The sequence below is a fragment of the Ambystoma mexicanum genome, chromosome 12, assembly GCF_040938575.1.
Source record: "Ambystoma mexicanum isolate Mex_15411 chromosome 12, UKY_AmexF1_1, whole genome shotgun sequence".
Lineage (NCBI taxonomy): Eukaryota > Metazoa > Chordata > Amphibia > Caudata > Ambystomatidae > Ambystoma > Ambystoma mexicanum.
The window spans coordinates 692,082,455-692,109,694 of NC_090936.1; the positions used below are offsets into that span (position 1 = coordinate 692,082,455).

General features: G+C 44.8%; 1 protein-coding gene across 2 annotated transcripts in view; it reads left to right on the forward strand.

Annotated features, from left to right (window-relative positions):
- The window catches only part of GTSE1 (G2 and S-phase expressed 1), a 1,052,868-nt gene that overhangs the window by 134,076 nt on the left and 891,552 nt on the right, over positions 1–27,240 (forward strand). Inside the window, exon 1 of one of the 2 annotated variants that reach the window (XM_069629230.1) lies at positions 1,976–2,103. The exons of the other annotated variant lie outside the window; for it this stretch is intronic. The gene's annotated coding sequence lies outside the window, so the exon portion shown is untranslated. Of the gene's footprint in view, positions 1–1,975; positions 2,104–27,240 lie in introns of those variants that run through there. 2 annotated transcript variants of the gene reach the window in all.

The window sequence follows — 27,240 nt, forward strand, 5'->3', positions numbered from 1 at the left end:
TTTAGTCTGACTGCCTCAGTACCTTTCTGGTAAATAAGCTTTGCTTCATTGCACTTTAAAGCAATGCTGCAGCAAAGCCAATTTTCCCATTCTGTTCAAGGGCACATCCTTGTAATGTGCAGTCACATTCGGTATGCTTTGATTACTTATCAGAGATCTTGCTTACTCTTTGTCCTGCTCTTCCTCATCACAGTACTTTCTTTTGGGTTACGTATCTCTATAGCATGTTTCTACGTTACGATGGTATGACAAAACTGCGGATAATGATGGGCGCTGGGGGGCTTCAATGGCCCAGGGATGTAGCGATTATGCTTAGGTATAGATTCATGGTCTGATTAGAGCAGTCGTATTTGTGCTTAAAACTTATTGCTTTATTATTGCATTTGCAATTCCACAAGGCAAATATGAAAAATCTTAGTGGCAGATACCAACAGTTGTTTAAACATTGGTGACTGCAAACAGCCGACGCGCATTTTGACCTAAGTCTTTTTCAGGGCCAGTTGAGTATTATAATTAGCTCGGAATAGGGCTGGTAGCGCTATCTTTGTGAAACAGGATCCCTGCTCCCCTCTGCCGATTGCGGCACCAGATCAGGCTAATCAGCCCCACTGGCACACGGACTCGGGAGGACCAGCTACCAGCCCTATTCAGAGCTAATCATACTACTCAACTGGCCCTGAAAAAGACTTAGGTTGAAACGCACGTCGGCTGTTTGCACTCACCAATGTTTAAACAACTGTTGGTATCTGCCACTATGATTTTTCATATTTGCCTTGTGGAATTGCAAATGCAATAATAAAGCAATAAGTTTTAAGCACAAATATGACTGCTCTAATCTGACCATGAATCTATACCTAAGCATAATCGCTACATCCCTGGGCCATTGAAGCCCCCCAGCGCCCATCATTATCCGCAGTTTTGTCATCCCATCGAACCATTCAGTCAATTAAGGATCTGGAGTTGGTCCCCAGACGAACAAGGAGTGAGGCTGCAGGTTGCTCATCAAGTGTTCCTAAAGAAAGGTGCGCGGTAAGTAGGGAGTCCTGTCCCAGATAACTCCAACCAACTGCAACCTGTTTCTACGTTACACCTTCTCTGGGCACAGCAAGGTACAGCACAAACAAATCAACAAACCCGTGCAGCAGGGAAATAAAACGTGCTTTTAATAGTCTCAAAAACAAATGTCACCTCGACTGTTCCACTCACTCCCACCTAATTATCACCCCTATAATTGAGCTTAAATTACAATAGCATAATCCGAGCCTCCGGTCTTGACAAAGAATTGAGCTTAAGTTACAATAATTAATTCTGCATTAGGAAGCAGTCGACTGCATACGGCTCGAATATGTATTCTCAAAAGTTGTGGCAGAAGGCGAATGCGTTCTCGTGCCGAGCCTAAAAATGAGCGGTGAAATGAACCAGGACGTGAAAAAGGAACGAGACGAAAAGACAATAATTCCCAGAAACTAGGCAAACTAAAACAGCAAGTAAACGATAGCCATCGAAGAAGGCAAGGCTAAAGGGTGCAACTGAAGCAGTTAGCTAATCAAACAAATGCACGAAACAATGGTGCCAAGCAAAAACTGAAAGAAACGTAATAACGTTCGAAGATGACAGAGCACGCAAGTTTTTGGAGCCCTGTAATGTCATTTTTTGCTGTCAGAAAATCCTATTAGTAGGCAACTCATAGGAAAATTTGACACGGTCCCGCCGTGGTCCCCACATTTAACCACCCGTGCAAACGGTTGTATTGTTTGCTTTGGTGCATAGTCTCTGTAAAACGCCACTGCGGCAGGATGCACAATATACACTTTCTAACTGAACGAGAGGGCTATGCCTGGATGTAGGTGCTTTTGGTGTAAACCTTTTTATTTATAACGAACTACACCTCCCGTGAAGCCTTTACAAAGCCGGAACTTGCGTGACCGTGACGTGCTGCGAGCGTCTGACACGTTTAAACTCACCAATAGGAGAAGCAGTTTTTACCACGTGACGTTGTTGGTTCTTGTTGCAGAATTTTTAAAAAATCTTCGCCGCTTCTGTATTTCATGATAACACCGCTCTTTCCCGTTTGCTTGACCGGTGACTTCCAAAGTGCAGCCCGTAAGTAAGGCGAGGAGGATCTTCGCGTTGAATATTTTACGGATATTTGTTGTTTAGCACATGTTCATTGCGGAGTCATTTGAGCTGCTGCAATTTGCGTGGCTCTCTTTTGAGGGCAATAGTGATACCGTGGTGGCGATGAGACTCGGACTGATTCTTGATGGTCACTAGCTACTAGGGTCTTCCTAGATGGTTTTGGTGTACAGTGGACCGTACGCGTTTTGCGAGACTCTCCAGATATTAGGGATGTATTCCGTGTCCTGCACACAAAGTACCCGGGACGTGGAAAATCCTGCTTCTCGCTTCATGATGAGTCTTACCAGTGCTCGAAGTCGGAGCACGCACTCTGTGTAAAACCCAAGATATGAGAAACCGCTTCTTAAACACGTCGCTTTGTTTAAGCGCAGTAATGCAATTAAAGGTTGATAGCAGAAAAAGCGGCGAGGGGGTTATTGTGTGGGAACGTTGTCACATGGGGGGAGCTAACGTGGTGTTACTGCATTCATACCAATATTCCCCATTTTATTCTGGAGATTCCAGTCCCGGATTTAATTGTACATTATTTTTATGTCCTGGCCTGCGGTTAGACCAAGGCTGGGGGCAACCAGCAGACACGTGGGTTGCGTTCACGCAGCAGGATTACAGGCAGGGATCACCTTGCTTTATGTTGGGATCACTGGACATGTCAAGGCTGGGGGCACTAGACATATACGGACCAGGGGGCACCTGGTCAGTCTGTGGGCACTCGGGCTCCTTCATGGGCTTGGGGCACCCAGGCCTGTAATGCCAGAAGTCACTGGCGTTGCCCAACAGGGACACCTGCTTCCCAAGGTAGAGTTGCCCAGCAGGGGCTCTACTGACATTGCAGACAGCCATGAGGGACAGCGTTGCCCGACAGGGTCGCTGTCATAATGGAGGGCCCTGTGGGGCAGGCCCTCAGCCAGTTACGCAGTGCCAGCATGGCGCTGTGCAATAATCGCACAGCAACCACACCATGTTGCGCAGCTTTGATGAAAAGCTGCGGCCGCTCATTCTTTTTATTGATGATAGTCTTGTGGTCACTGTCACGAGATAGGAGCACGAGCCTGGGAGATACCACATAGCTCTCAACCATTTCTGTTGCAAAGGCGGGTGAAATCACCCGATTTTGTTTTTGGCGGGTGAGACGCCCATTTAAACGAATGGGCGTGCAGGAGGCATGGCGGGTGAGTCAGCCCTTTACAAGGCGGGTGACACCCGCCAAAAGCGTGTGAGTTGAGAGCTATGGATACCATGCTCCCAGGAGGGGTAACACATTACAATGGTGACACTTGTAGTCGGGGCAGGTTTTAGCTAACTTGTTGCCCAAGGCGAAACGCTAGAATGCGCCCCCACCTGCCCCTCCATCCAGTGGTGTAAAACAAAATGGGGGGGGCCCTGCAAGCCCTGCTGAGGGCCCCCACTTCCTTTGTCAGCTGGGCAGGGACAGCATGGGGGCCCCCTGAACCAAAGGGGTTTCAGGGGCCCCAATTACGCCATTGCCGCCCCCCGCACACATCACTCCCAAACTACACCTGTGTCGCGTGACAAAACCCTTCTTCAATATCAATTAATAATTGCTATACAAATGAAGCTAGTTCTATCACATTGTAATTTAAGTACTTTACAGAAGAAATCTAATGTGAAAACCCAACTATTGCTGCCCAATTAATTGGTTCTTATTTCACCTGGTTTTAGGAAAGGCCTTGCCTGAATGCAGTTTCAAACTGTCCGTACTGGCACACTGAGGTGTGAGCAGCCTGACAGGGGTCTACGGGCCCACTGACCCAGAGTTGCAGGAGTTCTGTTCGTACCCCCTCACTTGTATTTCGCAATGGGCTATACTTGACTAACGATATGAATTTTTTTCTGGTAGAAAGTTATAATTCCAAGATGGATAGTCTGGTACACCCCTATTGTACTCATTCAAAATACCTCTGAGTGGGAAAGGGGACAAATGGCACCAATGAGTATTCAAGTCTGCTTTGCATTAATTCACAAAGCATTTCAGGAATATAACGGTGATGAGAGATTATATTGATAAACAAGACCTGTAATAAAAGGGTTGTGTGTGTATCTAAATACGTAACGGGCCCATTGCTTGGTGCATAAATCATTGTTCACAACACTCACTAACCATGAACCATACATACTGCTTCGGACAGCTTACGTTTTTGTATACAAATATATAAAATGGCTGCAACATCGGCCTCTCAAATGGAGTACAAGGGCTCTTTTGCTTCTTGTTTCAGGAGAATTTTAGATGAGGGGTTCTCTCATTGTGAGCACGCCCAGCCCTCAATACAGAAACATCTTTAGGGAATTATATCTCTAGACAGGAAAGGATACCCTACAAGAGACACCCAATAAACCATGCACAAAAGGATGATTAATTTGAATGAATCTCCAAGCAATGCCTTTATTATTTTAAGCTACATACCTACAGAATGTCAGGGCAGGGATTGGGGTGGACAGGGCAAAGTTTAGTGTGATCGAAGCAGACCCTATTTACCAGAACGGCGGTTTGGCAGTGAGAGTAAGCAGTTTCAAAGGTTGGCATGTGTTTATGAAATCAGCAGGGCTCAAGACCTAAAAAAACATAGGCGTCTGTGGAGGTGGGGGGGGGCTGGCTGGCTCATTGATATACATACAGGAAGAGAACACCTCTTAAAGTAAAATAAGCAAATGTAATTCAGTTCCGTTTATAAAAAAAAAAACAGGAAGTGCAAAGGAGAAATGAACATTGGCATTTCAAAAAAGTAATCACCACCTGAAAAATAACACACACAAGTTTTTCCTATAACGTTGTCAGCAAAGTTTCAAAGGTGCGCAAGGTTTCTACTTGCCTACACCCTTGTCCACACACTCCTTTCGGGCCCGCTAGTGCAGCATATATCCTTCCTGCCTTTGTGTGCTCCTGATGGGTGTTTCTAGTCTGAACTGGATCCTCAACCTTATCTACATTACTTGGGTGTGGTTCTAGGGCCACCCCCCCTCCCCAAAATCTCTCCTCCCTTTATCCACCTAGTGTGGTGCCCCTTTACTAAGTCGACACATACCCAATGAGGAGTCATTCTTTACCCTCCACTTCCCCTAGGTTCACTCTGGCACTGACGGACTCGTCCCCTTGACAACGGGACGCAGCATGCAGTTGCCAGCATGATCGTGCTTAGTTGTTTTTACAGGCAATTGGGCTCCCTTAACCCTTTAAGTGCCATGGGTATTTCCCCCCAGTGCCAAGGCCTTTTTTGATGATTTCGGTATGTGGGCATTCAATGCCTTGTAACTTTTTTATTACATGAGATATCTCAGCCAAATTTGGCTCCTTTTTTTCCCCCCATATGTAGGCGGTCGTAACGCCACCCAGGAATCCTAGGTTGCTGTAGGGTGGGGGGGGGTGAGAGAAAATAACCAAAAAGGGAGAACATTTTGTTTGCGAATAAAATGATGTACAAACAATTCTGTGGTTTTTCCTTGTAAGAGCTAGGAACAAATGGTTTGCTGTGCTGAATTCCCCAATTTCCTGGCTTTCAAGAACAGGTTGAGTGGAAACGAAAAATTATTTTGATATGGTTATCAACGGTTTTGTGAGAGGTAGGCGATTTTGGCCATTTTTGCCAATTGGACATGCATGGACGGAATGGAAGAAAAGGGTAGGAAAACCAAATTGGAGAACAAGAAGGCATACGTTTCTGAAAATTCCAAGTTTAGGAAGGGGTCATTTGCGTAGGTCAGGCAACAACTAGGTAGGGGAAAATGCCATAGATTAGGGGGAAAATGACCGAAAAAAGTTGTTGGACATGGTTGGCTTGGTACGGCAATGGCTTCTATGAATTTTGAGACAAGCAATGCTCCGCTACATTCCCCTGACTCGTGCAGTTAAGAAAGCACACATTTTTTTGTAGTGTTTTTTTTTTACAAAACAAGCAATACCACAAGCCAAACACAGCCATGGTACACAGGAGTTTTATACTTGCGGCCTGAACAGACGTACTTAGCATGTGTAAATCAGGAAAACCAATGTGGTGAGGAACGGCAAGCATACATTTTTTTGAAAGAGCACAGGCAGACCTTTTCAAGGGTAGGTGACTTGTGCAGGTTACAAAAGTGTATGGTGCCTTAAGCAGAGACTAAATGTAGGGCACATTTGGGAAATGAACGCGTTGTGTGACCAAGAGCACCAGCAAATGGGTCAAAACGTTATGAAAACCACACAAACACAATAAATGTTATACCTTCCCCCGTTCCCACATGTGTACCAATGAAAACGGTACCTCACATGTGTGGGTGCGCCTACCTGGGCGCCAAGGGGAAAGCTGAACACACCCCTAACCCAGACATCTGAATTTCACGATTTTTCCAGGCGGGCACACCATACAGATATGGGCTTCGGGTGTCCAAGCCACCAAGGAAAACGGGGAACCCCATGAATTTCCAAAACGAGGACACCCTTGGGAATCTGTAGAGGTCAGATTTGCGCAAATCGGCCTAGAATTTATTAGCCACAATCCCTGACAAATGTGATGTTTGGTGTGGAGAAAAACACAATCTTCACTTTGTCTGGGATTCTGGGTAATAAATTCTGGCCTTCTTCGCGCAAGTCGGACCTCTGTGTATTCCCACGGGTGTCCTCTTTTCAGAAATGCATGGGGTTCCAAATTTTCCTTGGTGGCTTGGATACCCTAGACCCAAATCTGTATGGTGTGCACGTTACTCAAAATCCTGCTATGCAAAAAGAGTTGGGGTTACGGTGATGCTGGAAATGCATCTGAGGCACAGGGCCTCCGTATCCATGTCCTTTACTGCTTTTTATTGTGTTCTCTGTCGTGTTATCCACGCAGGAGTTCATGAGGGACTCCTGGCGGTGCAGCTCTCTTTTGGTTTGGTGAACAGACCCATGGGATACCCTTATGGCACCCATGGGTAGCGGTGCAACCCTGTGCCCCTATTGTACATTTTTGGGCACCTGTGACCCACAGAGCAGGGTATGGGCTGGTGGCAGCTCCGTGCTGAAATGACTGGTGCCCTGAGCGTCTCCATTTTGGGATGCCCAGGCCCTGTCATTGGAATCGGTAGATTCCTGATGGAGACAAGATGGCCCCCATGGCCTCTTGCCTTCCATCGCCTGTTACTTTGATCTTCCCGAAGTCCTGGGAAGCCCTGACTGTCCCTTCCCGCTGACTGGCTGTTGGGTGGAAGTTCCATATATGGCAGTGTGGGGAAGTGCCGACCAGACTGGCTGGAGCCTTCTCAACGATCGTATGTTGTGGGTACGCCTGTGGGTGGTGAATAGAATGTGTGACGAATACGCATTCCGAGTTGTGGATGTCTAGTATCTAGTGGTTGACACAATGACTGAGACAGCCCTGCCCGAAACTGGTATGAATGCAGTGTGGAGTGTTGAATGGCTGGGTACTTGTCCCAATACACATAACTTGTTGTGTCTGGAAAGGAGTGAATGGCCTGAATGCACTATGCGCCTGATTGGCTGCCTGCCTGCAGGAATGCCCTTCTTAGTGATTGGATGCTTAAATATGACCCAGCGGAATGAATGGGATATCAACAGTATATCTGGGGACCTCTCACTGCTAGGAATCTTATTCAGAGCTGAAGTCCAAACTACGAAGAGTAACTGGAGTGAAACTGACGCTTGACCTTGCTGTTGCTCTCCTTCACAATCAGAAAGCTGCTGTTTCCAAGGACTGACCCAGAGAGGACCTGGTAAGGCGCCCTCTTCCCGAGCTACGAGGGACCATCGTGCAACAGCAGATCTTTGCCAAAGCTCCCTAGTAGACAGACCTTCGACCGGCTGCCGACCCGATACGGGGACTGCTGAGGAACTCCAAGGAGAAGCACCCGGACTGTTGGCCGCCACTTTCGACGACCGCCATCGCCGACCGGAGCCGCTGTTCTCCTGTTTGCCTAAGAACTCGAATCCCTTGACGCTCTCGTCCGCATCGTCGCCGCTGTATCCTGCTGGAGAAAGCCTGACCGTCGACGCGCAGAGGAGCATCCGCGGGTGGGTTTCCTGCCACCCAAAGACCAGAGACGCCGACGACTCGACGCCCTTGCTGGGCCGCAGTTCTTTGCGGTCCAGCACTATCGACACCGAGGTGCCCTGCACGCTTCTTCCTTGCAGGACGTTTACGATTCCCCGTCAACGAGCACCGCTAGGAACGACACAGCCACTTCACCGTCGTAGCTCGACCTGTTCTCCGTCGGACGTTCGACCCGTGACTCCTGCCTTAAAGGGAGGGCACTCGAGAAGGACCGTCAATTCCCCGATGAGGAACGCTACGCCATGTACTTTGGGGTTGCAGAACTATTGGGAAGTCTAGTGTGAACAATATATGGACTGGGCTTGTATTTTTATCCTACAGGGTGCCCAGGTTGGGGGGGGGGGGGGATCTCCACACAGAGCTGTGTTACGGTAGTAACCAGTATTCTGCCATTTGTTCAACCATCTTGCTTTCCTTCCTCTCTGATGGTTTCCTCTTTATTTTGATCTGTCATTCTGACCGTATGCACTTTAATGAGATCTAATAACGTTCATGGTACCACTTTAGAACTGTATATATTTATCATTGTTGATTTTCCGAGTACAAAGTGAGTTATCGTGATACTCTACATAACTTTGAATATTGATTATATAAAGACTGTTGGCTAAAAGACAGTGTGCGGACATTCCTTTGTGGGTGCGTGGGAACCAGCCCGCATCGCCTCCTGAGAAGATAGGCCTTGATTGCTCGTCCATTGCTACCACAATAGAGAATCTTGGCTGGGGTCCTCTGTGCCTCTCCTCTACCATATAGAGAGCAGAAGTACAGACACCCCCCTCCGGTCTTTACAGCTACCAGTGTTTTATGCTTTCCCCTTGGCGCCCAGGTAGGTGCACCCACACATGTGAGATCGTTTTCATCGGGACACCTGTGGGAACGCGGGACGGTAGGCCATGTGCTGTTGGCGGTGTGTTTCGGTGGGTGAGCAGAGTGAAATGTGCGGAAAATGCATTTTATTTATTTGCCACGTTTCGGACTTTGCTGGGGTGTCTGGGTAATAAATTGTGGGCCGATTTGCACAAGTTAGATCTCTGCGGATTCCCACGGGTGTTCTCTTTTCAGAAATGCATGGGTTTCCCTGTTTTCCTTGCTGGCTTCGACACCCTAGGCCCAGATCTGTAGGTTGCCCACATGAACAAAATGTGCTGTGCCGAAAGGCTTTGGGTTACGAGTGGGTTACCCTTTTCCTTTTGCGCCCCGCTAAGTGCACCCACACATGTGAGGTACCATTTTCGTTTTGACACGTGTGGGGACGCGGGAAGGTAGGCCATGTGGTGTTGGTGGTGTGTTTCGGTGGGTCGCCAGAGCGAAATGTCTGAGAATTGTCTTCATTTCCAGCCAATTTCAGAGACTTTTCCCTCTGCCTACTCAACGAAACACATCGCCAACAACAGATGTCATACGTTCCCACAGGTGTCCCAACGAAAACGGTACCTCACATGTGTGGGTGCACCTACCGGGGCACACAAGGAAAAGGGTAACCCACTGGTAACCCCAAGTCTTTCAGCACAGCACATTTTGTTCATTTGGGCCTAGGGTGTCGAAGCCAGCAAAGAAAACGGGGAACCCCATGCATTTCTGAAGAGACCCGTGGGAATCCACAGATGTCTGATTTACGCAAATCGGCCAAGAATTTACTACCCAGAACCCCCAGCAAAGACCCACATGGGAGAAGGGTTCCCAAAGCCAGGGATATTACCGCCGACTTTGCTGGGGCCCTGGCTGCCCTGCATTACAGCTTCTCCCCACCAGGGAGTCTCAGCAGTGTGCCAATACCTCCCCGAAGGGAAAAGCTGTAATGCAGCCCAGCAACAACTCCAGGACGGTTGATGTCCCTGGCCTTGGACATCATGTATATTGAGAAATGTGAAAGACTCCTTTCCGACAATATCAGTTATTGCAAAGTGGATCGGGATCCCACTCCCAGACTTCAGAGAATGATTAAAGATAAGGTAGGTAAAGAGGTTGAGTTAGGCTTGATCAGCAAACAGGAAGGAGAGTATTTGGCTAGGGAGACAGCTAGAATCCCTATTTTTTATATCCTCCCCAAGATTCACAAAAGTGTAGAGAAACCTCCTGGCAGACCAATAGTTTCCAGGGTTAATTCCGTTTTGGAACCCCTGTCCAAATTTGTGGATATATACTTGAGACCTTTTGTGATGAAAATGCAGAGTTATGTTCAAGATACCAGAGATGCTATTTCCAAAATAAAAGGCGTGTCCTTTAGTCAGTCTACGGATGTGTTGATGTGCCTTGATATCCAATCTCTGTACACGAATATTCCGCAGCGTGCTACCTTGGAAGTAATTGAAGAAACATTACTTTTAAGAGAAGACAACCATCCTGTGAGTAATGCGTTCATTTTGTGGTGTGCGGGAACAGCCCTTGTCAATTTCTACCAATTTTGCGGTCAATTCTATGTGCAAGTTGAAGGCACGGCAATGGGGGGCCGCTATGGCTCCTAATTTAGCGAACTTGTATGTGGATATGGTAGAACAGACAGTTGTATACTCTAACTTGAACCCTTTCAAAAATCAGATAACCAAATGGTTGAGGTATATCAATGTCTGTGGTATGGCATGGCTCAGTAGAAGAGGCTAAAAACTTCCTGACATGGTTGAACACTCAAAATAGATCTCAAATTTACGGCTACTTTTAGCGTGAGGGAAGCCAATTATCTGGACCTCACATTTTATCATAACAATTCGGAATTGTGTGTGAAACCATATGTGAAGGCAACAGATAATGCTTTGCTTCGTTATAAAAGCCATCATGCAAAACATGTTCGTGACAATTTACCTTTTGGACAATTTTTTTGCGGATCAAACGCAACAGCAGCACTAAAGAGAATTATGAAGAAGGTGCTAATGTTTTGATTGAGAAACTGAATAATAGAGGTTACCCTTCGAGAGTGGTGAAACAAGCTGCTAAACGAGCCTTCAATAATGATCGAGGATCTTTGTTTGAGAAAAAGAGCAAAGACACAGATAACCCTCATTTGGTTCTGGTCAACACCTTTAGCAACTTATCTTACAAAGTTAAGGGGATTGTTGTTAAGAATTGGAACAAATATATGGGTACTGCCCCTCCGGTGGTAGCTTTTAAGAAAAGCACAAACATTAGGAATCTGGTTATGAAAAATGATGTACAACGTATGGTAGCCCGTCCACGGCTAGAGTACTCTTTGGGACCTTCCTCAACCTTTGGGCCATCACCCTTATGGTAATTGTGTAATGTGTCCTTTACAAAGAAAGTGTCTGTGATGAACCTAGGTCTTAAACATGACTGGCTGTTGAAGGAACATACAAATTGCAATACGACCAATGTAATCTATATGATTAAATGTCCGTGTGCGCTAATATACATCGGCAAGACCAATCGGAAATGCAAGACACGCATGATTGAACACAGGAGTTGCCTGAGGAATAATATTGAAACAGTTCCTTTGGTCGCTCATTTTAGATCCATGGGACATTCGGAAAATGAGTTTGAGTGGTGCATTTTGAAAAAGATTACAGGCAATTGCCAAACACTGATTAACAAAAAATTGGTCAACCTAGAACAAAAACTAATCTTTATGACCAAAAGTCATCTTACAGGTCTCAATGAAAATATTGAGTGGCACAATGTGAGATGATTCTGATCCGATTGAAGATCACATGTAACGTTTTTTGCATTTCCTTCAGGTAACGCCCTTGTAATGTGGCGTAATATTGGTGGTTAATTAGGTAATAATGTGACTTTATGGTGGGACTGTGATTCTTCTTGTTAATACTCATACCTGCAGTTCCAAGGATGGGACCTATTGTTGTGCCTTGGCTTTGATTGTGCCCGCTGGGCTTCACTCTACCCATATCAGGTCGGGCGCCACGAGTTGTGCTCGCCTTTCTTGGAAAACCCCTTTTGTCTCTCCCTCCTCCCTGTCGACCAGCTGCTCGTAGTATCGAGCGGGCTGGGTTTATTTACAATGCGAGGACTGGGAGTGATCACGTGATGGCATTTTGTTGTCACGCATTTGGTTGTTGATTACGTGGTTGCCCAGCAACGTACACTCTCCTGCTTTCACACGTGATGTGGCAGCGTTTTTTGAGCCGAGCAGGTCGGGTGAGCGAGGTCGCTTCAGTTTGCCGTGTAGACTGGAGTTTGTTTGAATATACTCGCATTGAGCATACACAAGGTAAGCCAGCATCTGCAGGGCACGTATTATGTACAGATCATTTGAGTGTTTGTAAGAAATGGAGGTTATACTTGGAACCATCAATAAGCTGTTGGCACTGGGTTTTGGCTTGTAGGTCCTGGCTACTGACTATAACTGGGAGATTACTTCTGTATGGTTGACTGGCCACGCAATTTTGATACGTTGGTAGACCTTTCAGAACCTATTGTTTACTCTTGGAACACATTGGAAGCGCTCCAAGACCTACCCTCCGTTACTAAAGTTGGACTAAGTTGCTAAGGTGAGGTTACACGTTGGTGGTGGTTGGTGTTTTACTTAGGTGCTGATATAGATGCTTGTGACGGTATAACAGTACCTGATTTTAATATGTTGTTGGGGGGCAATTGGCCCCATTTGTTTCGGTACAGTCTGACCAGGTGGACCTTGTTGGATGTGAAGACCTTTGCATATGGAACTGAGGATAATTATCCTTTTATGGCCTAAGAGAATTATACCCTTGGGACACATGTCACAGGTAGAGATATATTAATATTTTCCTACTTGTTTTTACCCTTTTTTTGGTATTGAGGGTGAGGGCTAAGCGAAGTACTTTAAACATGTGATGCCCACATATTGATATGTTTTATGTATGTTTATTGTACCTGCAGATTTTGGAGTACCATTATTGAATTTAAGAATTAGAATCTTGAGTGGAAAAAACGCCACGTCAAAGCACAAGATACATGATTGCCCCTGAGGAATGTCCAGTTATTACTTAACATTCAGGACAGAAACTTATATAAATCGGGCTTTGATGGGTACAGTGTTGAGCAACAATTGATTTGGCTCTGTGCCTCTGCCGGTTCTAATTATTGTTTCTTGGTTTTTTAAAACCAATTTGTGTTTTGTATATTGTATTGTAACGTGCATATGCTTTTTATGTATTTTAAAGATGTATGTCAGGATTTTGTTGCTTTGATTGAATATTAAAATGTCATGTTGTATTGTCTGAGGACATACACCCTATATTGTCTTGTTCATATGGTGATGTCTAGGTACAGACCGTGTAATCTAGTAGTGCACATATGAGGGTTCTGGAGGATTGCGCCCAGCTGATTGGGCTCACACAGTGGGCTCTGATGATTTGGGTTGGTGTTGGTAGGTCCAGCATTTTGGTAAGCATATTGTTAAGAAATAGCATTGTATCATGTTCATCAACACAATCGGGAAGGCCTACAATACGCAAGTTGTTCCTCCTGTTTTGATTTTCAAGTTTTCTGTTTGTTTTTGCAGGGATTTAATAGTGTTTAAGAATTTTGTACTGTGTGTTTAACATCATCTGAATTACTGCCTCTTCAACTTCTGTAATCCTTGACTCAAATGTGGAACATTTGTCATCCAGTTGCAGGAGTTTGACACTTGTTGCTTCCATAAACGGTCACAAGGCTCCAATTTCAGGAAGGATGCCCCGCATGTTTGGGTGAAGTGGTTCTTCTATCGGCGTAGGTGAATCACTGTCTTAAGAGTGTTGGATGGAGACGATGGACCCTCCTTAATTTGGACTTTTCTGATGTCATAATGGGTCACATGGTGTATTTAAAAAAAAAAAAAAAAGTTGCACAATCTTTAGGTATTTTAGAAAAATGTATTCCTTTAAGTGCCTCCGGAGACTAATGTCATGGGTACCAGGCAGCTAGTCGGAGCAAGCTGGCTGCAGGCTAGGCAGGCATGGCATAGGCACACAAACACCCATAGCAGATGCCTTTTTTTAATTCCTTCCTGCGTTTGTAGTAACTTCCTGTTGCCAAACAGGAAGTGCATGAAAGTCCATGAGCTCTCTAGTGTTCGGGTGTGGCTGACTATATAAGCCACACCCTAGATTCTTCTAGTGCTTCGTGTTGCTTTATGTAAGCAACATCAGCAACACACTCGCCGTAATCCTGCTGCTTCTGCTTACCTGCTCCGGATCAACCTGCTTCTGCTTACCTGCTCCGGATCAACCTCCGCGCTGTCTCCACGCCGCAGCTTTCCCCGGACACGAGGTGAAACCTACACCGGCACCTGTAAGCATAAATAACTTTCATTAGTGCGCTCGCTCCAGTAACGCTGCGCATACTCACCGAAGCCTCTGTGCATACTTACCGGACCTCCGAGGCTCTCCAGTAGCGCAGAACCCAGGCTTGTGGCGCAAGCACTCCATAATCCGCTCCTGCAAAGGAAAGAGACATTCGGTGCGCTCGAACCTATAGCGCTGCGCATACCTACAGGCGGTTCTACGTTCTACAGGCGGTTCTACGTTCTACACGCAGTGCTACTCACCCAAGATACCTTTGGCAAAATAAAGACAATTCGGACAATACCGGACTCTCAAAATCCACCGCGCTACATTCGCTGTGCGGAAAGGACTTTCTTGCTGGTGAAGAAACAACCACATGTAACACTGCCTCGTTGTGAAGACATAACAGCGTGTGGCATCAGAACTCGGCAAACAGACATTGGCATCGGCCCTACGAGTGTAGAGCTGCGAATCTCCCATAGAATCGTGCCTCTGCGAATGCAGGATGGAATGCAAACCCCAATAAAAACCAAGGTAAGCCCTTAAGGGACATCACAGCACATAGAGAGAAGGGAAGGGGCCCAGGGTAATCGGGTGAACCCAGGTCTTAGTGTGCATCTTATATTTGACAGGTGTTCCTCCGGGTGAAACAGGGGAAGTGAGAACTCGGGGTCAAAGGAGGCTCATCCATCGCTCCTGCAGAGACACAGGTGAGTGTGACAGAACATGAAGCCTTCCTCAACAACTCTGCCCGAGCGATGGAAACCTCCGAGGTAGACCAGCTTTCCCTATTGTTAGACGAACTACGGGCCGAGGTGCATGCAGCCCGCTCAGAGACTAATGCCTTAAGGCGTGAACTGGTAGTCAACGGGGACAAAACAGACAACTTGGCAAGACAGCTCTTACAGACCCAAGCCCGTCTAGCACCCCTACCAGGTGGAGCCCCACAGGGGCAGCCTACCGTGGCACCTGTAGTCAGCCCTGTTCAGTTATTGCTTCCAGGCAATATCCCTTTAGCACCCCCAGAATATTTCTTTGGGCATCCGAAGAAGTTAGGAGAGTTCATAAATCAATGCCGCCTACACTTCATATGCAAACCAGACTCTTTTCTGAACGACCAGGCTAAAGTAGCCTTCGTCCTCTCCTATTTAGGAGGACACACGGCATACTGGTCTGTCCCTCTAGTGCTTGGGGACGACCCCTTGTTGAAAATTACCCAGGTTTTCAACGTGAACTGGAAAAACTATTTGCCCTTGGATGATGAGCTGCTCAGTCTGCAACAGCGTGGTCAGGATCTTATTTCGTATGTCGCTACATTCAATCGTCTAATAGCCGAATCAGGTTGGCCAGAGGAGAAACGAATAACATTTTATACAGGACTAAGAGGAGAATGAAAAGATGCCTTGGCACAAATAGTTAATCCTCCTGAAGTTTGTAGCAAATACATCGATCTTACTATGCAACTAGACCACCGGTTACAGGATCGCAAGGCCGACCGAACCAGATGAGAACACAGACCAGTATATGTCCCACCGAAAGAAGCGTCCAATCGACAGGCCTATGAAACACATTCTGAGCCCATGCAATTGGGTGTCCTCAGAGGACCACTCATCAAAGCAGAGAGAGGACGGAGGAATCAGGAAAAACTTTCTTTATACTGCAGACACCCGGTTGCTTCCTCCAGACCTGCACCGTTAAACCCCCCCCCCCCCCCCCCCCCACGGAAGACCATGGGGGTCCCGCATAACACAAGGGAAGACACAGACGCGGAAAACTCCAACCCCCGGCAGATGTAGAGGTCGGTCTGCGAGCCAAGAATGGAGCACTCAGATCTCAAATTTCAGTATTCCTGTGGTTCTGGTAGATCCTTCAAAACCCACCCGAATGCATGCCCTCAAGGCTTTCATAGACAGTGGGGCTATTGGGAACTACTTGGACGTAAACACTGAAGAGACCTTGGGATTGGCATTCCACCGCAAGGACACCTTTGAAAGTGTGACAGCCGTGGATGGCACACAACTCCTTTCGGGACCAGTAACACAGTGTACTTCCACTCTCACCTTAATCTGCCAAGATGGCCATAGGGAAGGTATTAGATTCGACCTTATCACAGCACCCCAATTCCAGCTGATTCTTGCGATACCGTGGATAGAGACGCACAACCTAAGGATAGATTGGCGAGCGAGAACCTTAATCTTTCCCACGGGATGCGTCTCTTGCTATGACAACAAAGGGACCCAGAAAAGCCCATTGTTAGCTTCACAGGAAAAGATAGCAGGTTTAGGTTTGGTGGGGACCTTACCAGAGGAATACCAGGAGTTCCAGGACGTGCTCACAAAGGAGCAAGCTAATCCGTTACCACTACATCGAGTTTGACTGCCAGATCGATCTGCTACCAGGGGCACAAGTACTGTGCAGCCGCATTTATGCATTAACCAAGGAAGAAATGCTCATCTACATGCTTACTTAGATCAATACCTGGCCAACGGTTTCATTAGACCATCTAAGTCACCAGCCGCCTCCCCACTTTTCTTCGTACCAAAGAAAGAGGGGCGGGGGGGTTTAAGAATGTGCATCGATTACCAGGCCCTAAATCAAGTCACCATAAAGTAACCATTACCTCTGATACCAGTACTTGTAGACCAGGTGAGACGAGCAAAGATTTTCACAAAACTAGACTTGGGTGGCGCATATCACCTGGTACGCATTAAGAAAGGGGACGAGTGGAAGACTGCGTTCCGTACCCGCTATGGTCTGTACGAATACCAGGTCATGCCTTTTGGGCTTTGCAATGCCCCGGCTGCGTTCCAGCATTTTATGAACGATGTGTTACGGAACTCCTCGATGTCTGCGCAGTCGTCTACATCTGACATTCTGATTTACTCCACCACTCCCCAAGAACATGTAACCCATGTGCGAGCAGTACTCCGTAAACTGCGTGAAAAACAACTGTATGCAAAACTTGAAAAATGTTCCTTCCGCGCCAGCGAGGTTGAGTTTCTGGGATATGTACTGACACTGCAGGGAATCAAGATGGACAAAAGAAAAGTGGAGGCAATCCTCACTTGGTCCTCACCCACGTCTGTAAAGGGAGTGAAGAGTTTTAGGTTTTGCGAATTTCTATCGACGCTTCATACCAGGATTCTCGCATTTAGTACACCCAATTACGTCCTTGCTGTGTAACGCCAAAGATTCAAATGGACACCAGCGGCGGAAGAAGCCTTTCGAGCCCTCAAGGAAAAATTCACCTCAGCCCCAATACTACAACACCCGCAGCCCGATTTACCATGCATCGTGGAAACGGACGCTTCAAGCATTGCCATGGGGGCCCTATTGTCCCAACAGAATTCCCAAAACCTTATGCCTTCATCCCATTGCCTTTTTGGTCAAGAAAAGTTTCTCCAGCAGAATTGAACTATGCGATTTCTGAGAAAGAACTCCTAGCAATCAAGAGTGCACTGTGCGAATGGCGACATTACTTACTTGGAGCAAATCACACCATCACAATAATAACAGATAATCGGAACTTGCAATACTTACGCTCAGCGAAAGCTCAGTCTTTAAGACCGCTCCGTTGGGCCCTATCCTTAATGGAATATGACTTTGTGATCACCTACCGCCCCGGAGTTAACGGGAAAGCGGATGCATTATCCCGTATTGGCACAGGAGAGGAAGTCTATAATGCCCCTAACCCGGTGGAGATCATACCTAGCCACAAAGTTCACGGCTTCTGCATTGGCCCATCGCCGTTAAACACGCTGCAGGAAGCAATAAAAAAAAAAGTATGTCTGAAAGGGACCTACTGGCTTGGGACAAGGGAGAACAGTTCACCATTCAAGACGAACTAACATATTACCAAAGACATGTTATCAGGATCTGCAACAAGCAATTATGTCCGACTACCACGACTCGCTGTTGGAAGCCCATCCAGGTATAGCTAAAACCATGAAGAAAGTAAGCAAATGTTATTGGTGGCCAACTTGGCGAGAGGATATTGCTACATAGGCACCTGTGAGGTGTGTGCACAATACAAGACCTCCAGGCAAAAACCAGCCAAACAGGAAGTACATGAAAGTCCATGAGCTCTCTAGTGTTCGGGTGTGGCTGGCTATATAAGCCACACCCTAAATTCTTCCAGTGCTTCATTTTGCTTTCTGTAAGCTGCATCAGCAACACACTCACCGTGATCTGCTTAGCAGCTCTGGATCATCCTGCTTACCTGCGCCGGATCAACCTGCTTCTGCTTACCTGCTCCGGCTCAACCTCCGTGCTTTCTCCATGCCGCAGCTTTCCCCGGGCACGAGGTGAAACCTACACCTGTAAGCACAAAGAAGAACTTTCATTAGTGCGCTCGCTCCAGTAACGCTGCGCATACTCACCAAATCTTCCCGCTACGCTGGAATCCAGGTTCATAGCCCAAACGCCCAAATTCCTGCAAAAGAAAGGAGAGACATTACTTATTATTCTTGCTCAAGTAATGCTGTGCATACTTACCGACGCCTCTGTGCATACTTACCGGACCTCTGAAGCTCTCCAGTAGCGCTGAACCCAGGCTCGTGGCACAAGCACTCCATAATCCGCTCCTGCAAAGGAAAGGCGAGACATTACTAGGTGCACTCGAACCTATAACACTGCGCATACCTACCGGCAGTTCTGAGTTCTACACGCAGCGCTACTCGCCCAAGATACCTTTGGCAAAATAAAGACAATTCGGACAATACCAGACTCTCAAAATCCACCGCGCAACATTTGCCGTGTGGAAAGGACTTTGCTAGTGAAGAAGCTAGCACATGGAACACACTGCCTCACTGTGAAGACATAAGTGTGTGGCATCAGAACTCGGTAAACAGACATTGGCATCATCCCTATGAGTGTAGAGCTGTGAATCTCCCATAGAATCGGACCCCTGCGAATGCAGGATGGAGTGCACACCCGACTAAAAACAAGGTAAGCCCTTAGGGGGCATCACAGCACATAGTAGAGAGAAGCAAAGGGGTTCAGGGGAATCGGGTGAAACCAGGTCTGAGTGTGCATCTTATATTTGACAGGTGTTCCTCCGGGTGAAACAGGGGAAGTGAGAACTCGGGGTCAAAGGAGGCTCATCCATGAGTGTGACAACATACCAGATGTGCGAAGTTATTTGGTGTGGCAGTTATTCAAATTCAAGTTTCCAAAGCAAGTTATGGTAGCCACACCTGTGAAAATGCCTTAAACACCCACCACCAGCCTTTGTTTAACTGAGGTGCTTTTGTTGTTCAAGAAACGTACTGCCGGGATATAAGCGCTGCTCACGTTGCGAACAACCAGAGCAGCCGACAGGAGGTGCAGACTAGCTTCTTCATAGGATAACGCTGCCTGGGGCATGGTTCACGGAGCAGCTGTGTGGTGCCTCCAAGTTGGCATCAGAGCTGGAAAAGCAGCACCAAGGACTACTGGGGATAAAGCAGGTGCTTGCTGCGATAGTTTTATAAACTTATTGTTGAAGGGGTTCCAGTTATCAGTATAAATTACGCCAGAACTGGAGTGCAGAAATTAGGCAGCCATCCTGGTCTGCGCTAAGCCACACCCCTGTGATAACACTTCTTGTCACATTTGTTTTTATGAGCAATTTTGGCTAAACAATTTTGCAAAACTAATGTATGCCTTGGCATTGTTGGCTGATTTGCATTTGAAGCTTTCCAGGGCACGTTTCCAAGTGTGACGCCATGATTCTTCAGCTACTGAGACAATTCCTGATGCATCATAACATTAGAAAAGGTTTCCTTCGTCAGTTCTCTTCGTTACCAATTGTTCAAGCACAATAGTGTCTCAAGCCCACTTTTAGTACGTCAGTGTGGGATCCAGGGTCCCATTTGTATTGTCGGAATAAAAAGTATATTGTGCCTCAAATTGTAATAAATACATTAATATTGGCCTACGCCAAGCCGCTCGAAGGTCATTTGCGAGATCTGTTACAAGGTCCTGACCTTTAATCTATGTAGGCCGCCATTTTAGGATTTATGTGGAAAAGTCACTCTGGGAGCTAAAATGGTGGACGATGTCATTGCAAAATGCAACATGGGCGTCTTGACCTCTGTACATCGCTAATGTGTAATCTGCCTGCAGGCTACTTGTTGAGGTCATGAACCGAGACCTCGTCCTACGTTGACCTAAGTGTAAAAGGATGACTTGCGCAATGAAACCAATCCACGAGTATATATTATGATGTATTTACACATTGGACAAAGAACATCCATTTTATTATATTGTATTAATGTTTAAGAAGACCTGCAATACGAAACTTAGAATACACAGTTAATGCATACGCCTATTGTTACAAGTAATAAAGAACAAACCAGTTAGATGCGGTTAGTTGAGACTCAGCAATGAACCCTAGAATTGGTGACGTATAAAGTAGAATATTAACCCGAAGAAGGGTTGGCCATAGTGCTCACAAAAAGTATAAAAAGCGAATGCATTCTAATGTAGTGTCTCTCACTGAACACACTGAACCACGCTGGAGTTTGTTGTGTTGTACTGAGGGCCGGCCGATAGCTATCTGACATTGCACTGTTTTGTAATTGTATTCGATAGAGAATAAAGTACTTTGTATGTTCCTTTGAAACCTGTGTTTGGTGTATTTCCTTTTGGGGTAGTCGGCCTCGATATTTTGTTTCTCTTTTCACGGTATGTACTGCAACCTAACCACATTGCTTAAGGTGAATTTTGTTGACATCCTCTCATTTAAATGAAGTCAATCACTATAATGGGGAAATACGTGGGAACCCCTTGATATATATATATATATATATATATATATATATATATATATATATATATATATATAATTTATTTTTAAAACATGCTTAGTCATCCCTTGAGATTATGTTGGAGCAGTAGGACGCAAGCCAGGATTTATACCCAGTGTTCAGCAACCCCTAGCCTGATGATCCAAGGAGTTTGAGGTGCATAGGTAAAGCTTAAAAAAATGTGCAATTACCTGGGCAACAGTGTCGTCGCTTGTATATGCTAGCGTTTCAAATTCGGAATTTAACGGACAGGCTTGGACTGGTCTATAGGGCAATGCCCGAACCAACACCACAAAATACTAATGTGGGACTTTTTTATTTTTTTTTTTTTTTTTTTTTTTTTTTTTTTGGGTCAAAGTGGGCAGGTTTGAGAAGTTAATTCACCATGCGGCTAGTAGTTTTGACCAGTTACTGAATAAATATTCCTTTAAAAAGCACAAAATCAAAAACCTCCCCTTTGGATGCTACTCAAATAGTCGGTTACAAAAAGGAATGAATGGCCATTTGCAACAGTGGGCCACTTTTTGTTACCTGAGACAATTGTATGCCACAGTCCAACACTGGTCACAGTATGTATTTTTCAAAGGAAAAATAACCTGCTGGCAATTTGACGCTATACCGTGGTTGTCAGTATTGAGCAGGTATTAAAAAATCCCCCTTAAGGTTACAACATTTTAGTCAAAACCGCTTTACAGCATAAGATGTTACGCACTCTACCTTTACTTTGATTTAACTACATGGCAAGGCCTGGCACACCCACCATACGCATTTTGGGGTCCCAGATTAAAAATTGAGCGTTTTAGGGCTCCATATTTTGGAGCCATTTCCATGCTAATAAACCACTTCAGCATTCACACCACCACCGGGAAAGAAAGCGCACCAACCACTTGCAACCCATCACACTCCCTAGGATAAGCCTTTGTCAAACCAAAGGTTTTAAAAACCTATTGTATTGTGAAACCTAGGCCTCTCCCACTACACAGGGCTCTCAAATCTAGCTGTGTCCTCCCATAATCGGCCATTATATTGTGAAACCTATTATTGTATTGTGAAACCTAGGCCTTCTCACACTATACAGGGCCGGAGTGGGGCAGTCCAAGCAGGTCAACGCGAAGGCACATCGGCAACAGCATAGACTTTTAGATTGAAAAGATGCCGAAACCGGTGGGTCATTAACTATTGTCACGTGACAGCTGCAATCTCAGAGGCGCCTCTCACTTTGCAGCAGACAAACCTATTCTACAGATTTACTGCCTCACGAGAGATCTTTAGCTCCACCACACAACCCTATTTCCTTACAACAGCACCCAAGACTGTGCTTAAAACGGAGCAGGGAGAATGAGGGGCTACACCCTCTGATCCCCAGCCCAGTTGGATCTCAGAATGAGGTAAAGTTAAGAGATATGCATTGAGAAGTGGTCAAGCACCATCTTCAAGACATAAAGACAGATCAACTGGGGTGCACCAGTCAACTTTAGTCCCTATGAAACAGCACCCCAAAAGTCTTTTAGCCAAGCAATTAAATGACGGTGTCTTGTTATGGAGAATAGCCTAACTTGGTAAGCGACATGATGGCCATTGAGAACGCAAAAACCTCAGACCATCAGGACAAGTGTTATTTATCAGAATTAGAGCAATAAGCAAACACTACCATGTTTGAAGCTTGCATCGTCCTAGGAAAAGAAATACAGGCAGCCGAGAATTCGACTGTCTCCCCTTGCCTACTGAAAATGCAGGTTAAAGTGAGCAACGAGATACCAGATACATTCCTGCCACATGGAGACCGATTGGACAAATCTTTGGTGACAAGATATCGTAGCTCCTTGCCATTCCGGAGCAATGTATCAAGCAGTAACGACTATTTATGGTGCTTCTACATCTCTTGCCGCCCTGAACTTGTCAGGCAATCATTCATATGCCTATATGACAGTGGCCCTCGAAGTAAAGATGACTACTCAGTTAAACAAATTTGGGTCACTTCTGGTAAATGCTGTGAGGCTGATGGCACAGACCTGTATTAACTGTCTAAGTCCCTGTCAGTCTCTGTACCATTTGAAAAGCAACCCAAAGAAAAAGTTAACCGAAATACAAAGAGAAAGTAGGACAACAGATTGAACCTCTATAAAGCAGAAATCAAACGCAATCTTATGCGAGGAAAAAAAAAACAGACTAAAAACTTGGATTGTGCAACTTTTTGCGTAACCTTGCCTTTGTATGAAAAAAGATACTCCAAAAAGCCCTTGTACGAAATCAACAACACCACCAATGAAACTCAGTAACGATGAGGCAGCGAAGGCTGTAAAGCAAACAAGGGAAGTTCCTGCAGACAGAACAAAAAGGGAAAACTAATTCCGGCGATGATCTGAAACGTCCCAAGACCCCAACAGTTGATTCACTAAGGGTCTTGCTGAGAAGCAAATATGAAATCAAGAGTTGTGCTATAAAGAAAAAGAGAGGACACATACCAAAAATAACACATTCCAACCTCAAAGGTCACAAGTAAGCATTGGGTCCTAAATTAGATTCCCAAGCTTGTGAAACTCAAAAGTATAGAAACCGCCCTATGACCGAACTAGCGCTAAAGGGAACTTAACGGTTTATAGTGATTTTTTCGAATGCCATTATGTCAAACATTTCACTGAAAAATATTTTGAATGTCTTTATTTGTATTAAATGGGGGGGTTCCCCCGAAAACCCTGTTTTTTTAACACTTTCAAAACCCAAAAAAAAAAATTAATACATTAGAAAAAAAATAATTGACGAAATGTTTGAGATAATTGCATTTAAAAAAAATGCATTCGAAAAAATGACAGGATACTGGAACTAATAGCTTTCTAGTCAGGCATAGGAGTAGGTTTTGATCTTTGAATCGATTTGTGAATCTGATTGCCAAGACCCCTTATATAGAAGTAGACTGCTTGCCCCATTAACCTCAATTCCACAACTGAGCACGATATCGGAAGACAAAGGATGTTCATCTATTTGATGATGATTAATTGGGAATGTGCTGCTCATTTCCATTCAAATACAGTGGAAAGGGAGGCAATTCTGCTTCATGGCTTTGAATGCTATTATGCACGACAATCTGCAAAGAAGAACTTCAAGCAAGAGAGACCTACAATCAAAGTAACAAGTTATTTCGACAAAGAATATCGGTATGAAGTTACTCAGAACCAAGAAGCATCATCCTGGTGTTGGCGCTCCTCTGCTCTACCAACCTCAGTCCGCAAAAGACCAGGCTTTATCTAATAACTGCATATTCTTAGTTGGAAATCTAGAGGACTCTTTCCTAAATGACTTCACTATGAAATGGGAAAACTGCAACTTACTTCTATAGGAAACATGACCGAGGGCAACGCCTTTGTGGGATGGCTTTGTAATCACTAAATTTGAACAAATAAACAACAAAAAAAAGTATTCCAGGTCGACCAAGGGGTTGGCTTGTAACAGCTGTAAAGGTAACCAAGGCTCTCACAATATCAGAAATTACAACTAGGTCTGACACGATCTTGGCCATAACGATCACAAATACAATGGCTAGGCAGAATGTACCCCCCAGCACTGATAATTTAACATCTATTTTAAGCCACTGAAAACAATCCAGGACAATGTATTGAATGAAATTGAAGATTTGATAATGGCATGGCTTAATCAAAATCCACAAGGCCGTATCGTTACAGCAGGGGATTTTAAGTGTTTAGTCACCAAATTCAACTGGGACGATCTCAAAGGTGAAGGGCAAACTGTATGCACCACATGCACAGTGGGGGAAAGCCAACCTGGGAGGGAATTGGTCAAGATTACTCTCAAGGTGGGCTTTCATCCAAACAAATGAAACGGTGGCCTTGCCAAAGACATACCAACATGGTTGAATGCCTTCACGTCCTCGGTTATCGATTATACTTTTAACAAATTTTGTGGAGAAGCAAGTGGGATCGCTCGTTATGGTGAAACGTAAAATAGTGACCACTAAATGTTAAAATCTCTAACAATAGGAGTATCCAGGGAAGGGATTGACAGTGTGTTGAACAACTCGTTGGTAGTCTAATTCGAAAAACAGGGTAGTCCAGTACTGTTACAATCCGACTGCAGCGAACTCAGATTTACTACAATGGTGGAATTTGTTGAGCAGTCACGAAAAAACACAAACTCCACTTCTGAGAACTTCCCCAAACTGGCTCAGGAGACAGAGAAAATGGTGGTCTGCCTAACTTTATTTGCCTCGTCATCCCCACAAGAAGAAACAAGACATTGAGTTACAAAGCCATGAACACATAATGCGGTTAGAGATTAGAAAGTTGCTTAAACTAAGAGATATGACCTAGGTGGACAAAGTTGATAAATAATCAGGAATTGTTACATAAAATCCTGAAACTGGACACACGAGCGATTTGGTGGACACTAAACAATAAAAAATTAGCAACGTTGAACTGTTTGTAAATGACAGGACCATCAATAAATTAAGTTTAATTTTTTTTTTTTAAAAAAAACACATCTAATATTTTTTAATACAAGGGTTCATACAAAATGAACAAAGTTAAAAGAGCATCTCTGGTAGCTCCTGCGGTAACTCCTGCCTACTGGGTGACACCCAGCAGCTGGTTTTATCTCCTAAATCTTCTGCCTCTGAGAGAACTTATGTTTTTTCACGCCTAGAAACAATTGTGTAGAGGCGCATTATAAATGCCATATCCTGTACTAGAATTGGGAAGGGCCGGAAAGGTGTCTGCCTTGGAAAGTAAAACTACAGTTAAAGTGTACTTGCTTGTAAAAGATTTAATTGGTAACTGTAAACTCTGAATAGTTACAAAAAGGTATTACCTTGGATATGTTCTGCCATTCTGAAAAGTATTTATAGGATTTGCTTACCTTTAAATAAGATGTGTGCCTTCTTAAATAAGTATTCTCAAAGTCTAACTTTCCTTAGAAACTGTCTCGCCATTCTAACAAAATAGGTAGAAGGTTAACTTACCTGTGAATTGGGTTCCCCTCTTCCCAAAAGTAATGCTGTTGGTTTCACCTTATTATTCCTATTGGGATAATTGTATGAGTGGCCCCAATTGGGTCTTGCTTTCCCTGACTTGCTGTTAGCCTGTCCAGAATAAGTCTGCCAGGTCATGCTTACCTTTTTTAGGTTGCTTCTTACAAAAGTATATAAGTTTTACTTGGAGTAAAATGGTGTTATCCTAAAATAAGTGTGCTTCCCTTTTTAGTCTGGGAACTGAAAAGCAACTGTCATTGAATATTGCGCCCCAATGTCCAACTCCCCTAGGATAACTGTTATCCTGAATCTGAGTTGTAGCTGTATACTGTTCTGGAATAAGTGTTCCACTTTTCTGAAAAGTATATTGTCCTGTTGACTTACTATGATTTCTTGCGTAGTGTCATAGTACGACCGTTGGGGGTCTACGACCCTTGTATTAAAGCAGCCCTCCAGATAAGGTGCATATTGTGCCTTTTTATGCATGTAATTGCAGCCAATACAGATAATTTTATTTTCTACTGTGTACCGTTTACGCTATAGTTTTTTATTTAAAAAATATACATTCCACCACTAGATGGCACTGTAGCGTTTCTTTTGTCATCGGCAACATAAAATGTGTTCATACCCATAACTTCTAATAGCTTTATATGCTAAACAGTAAGGTTTACTTCGATGTCTTTAGTTGAATTTTCATTAACCATACATAACATGGTAGGGGTTTGTGACGAATCTCCAAACCTAAGTTAGTTTATGGCAGAGCTTATTATTATTTTTAAAGCGCTGAAAAGTGGTTAAATCGGGATGTTTTGCCTTTTGCATCTTAGTTTTCCATTCAGAATGTGGAAAATAAAGATGGTGATATTTTGGCCCAACATGCGGCTATAAGGATTTACATGTTGTCATGATGATTTTTTTATGCAATTTGTTTTGCAAGTAAATGCTATAGGACCGTATTATTATAGGTCTTGACACCCAAAAGTTAAATTTTTGTTCCAAGTAAAACACGAAAGAAGGTGGCTGTGCCCAAATTGAAGAGTGGGTTAAAATCAAAGATTTGCTGTTTAGCGTACGTGTGT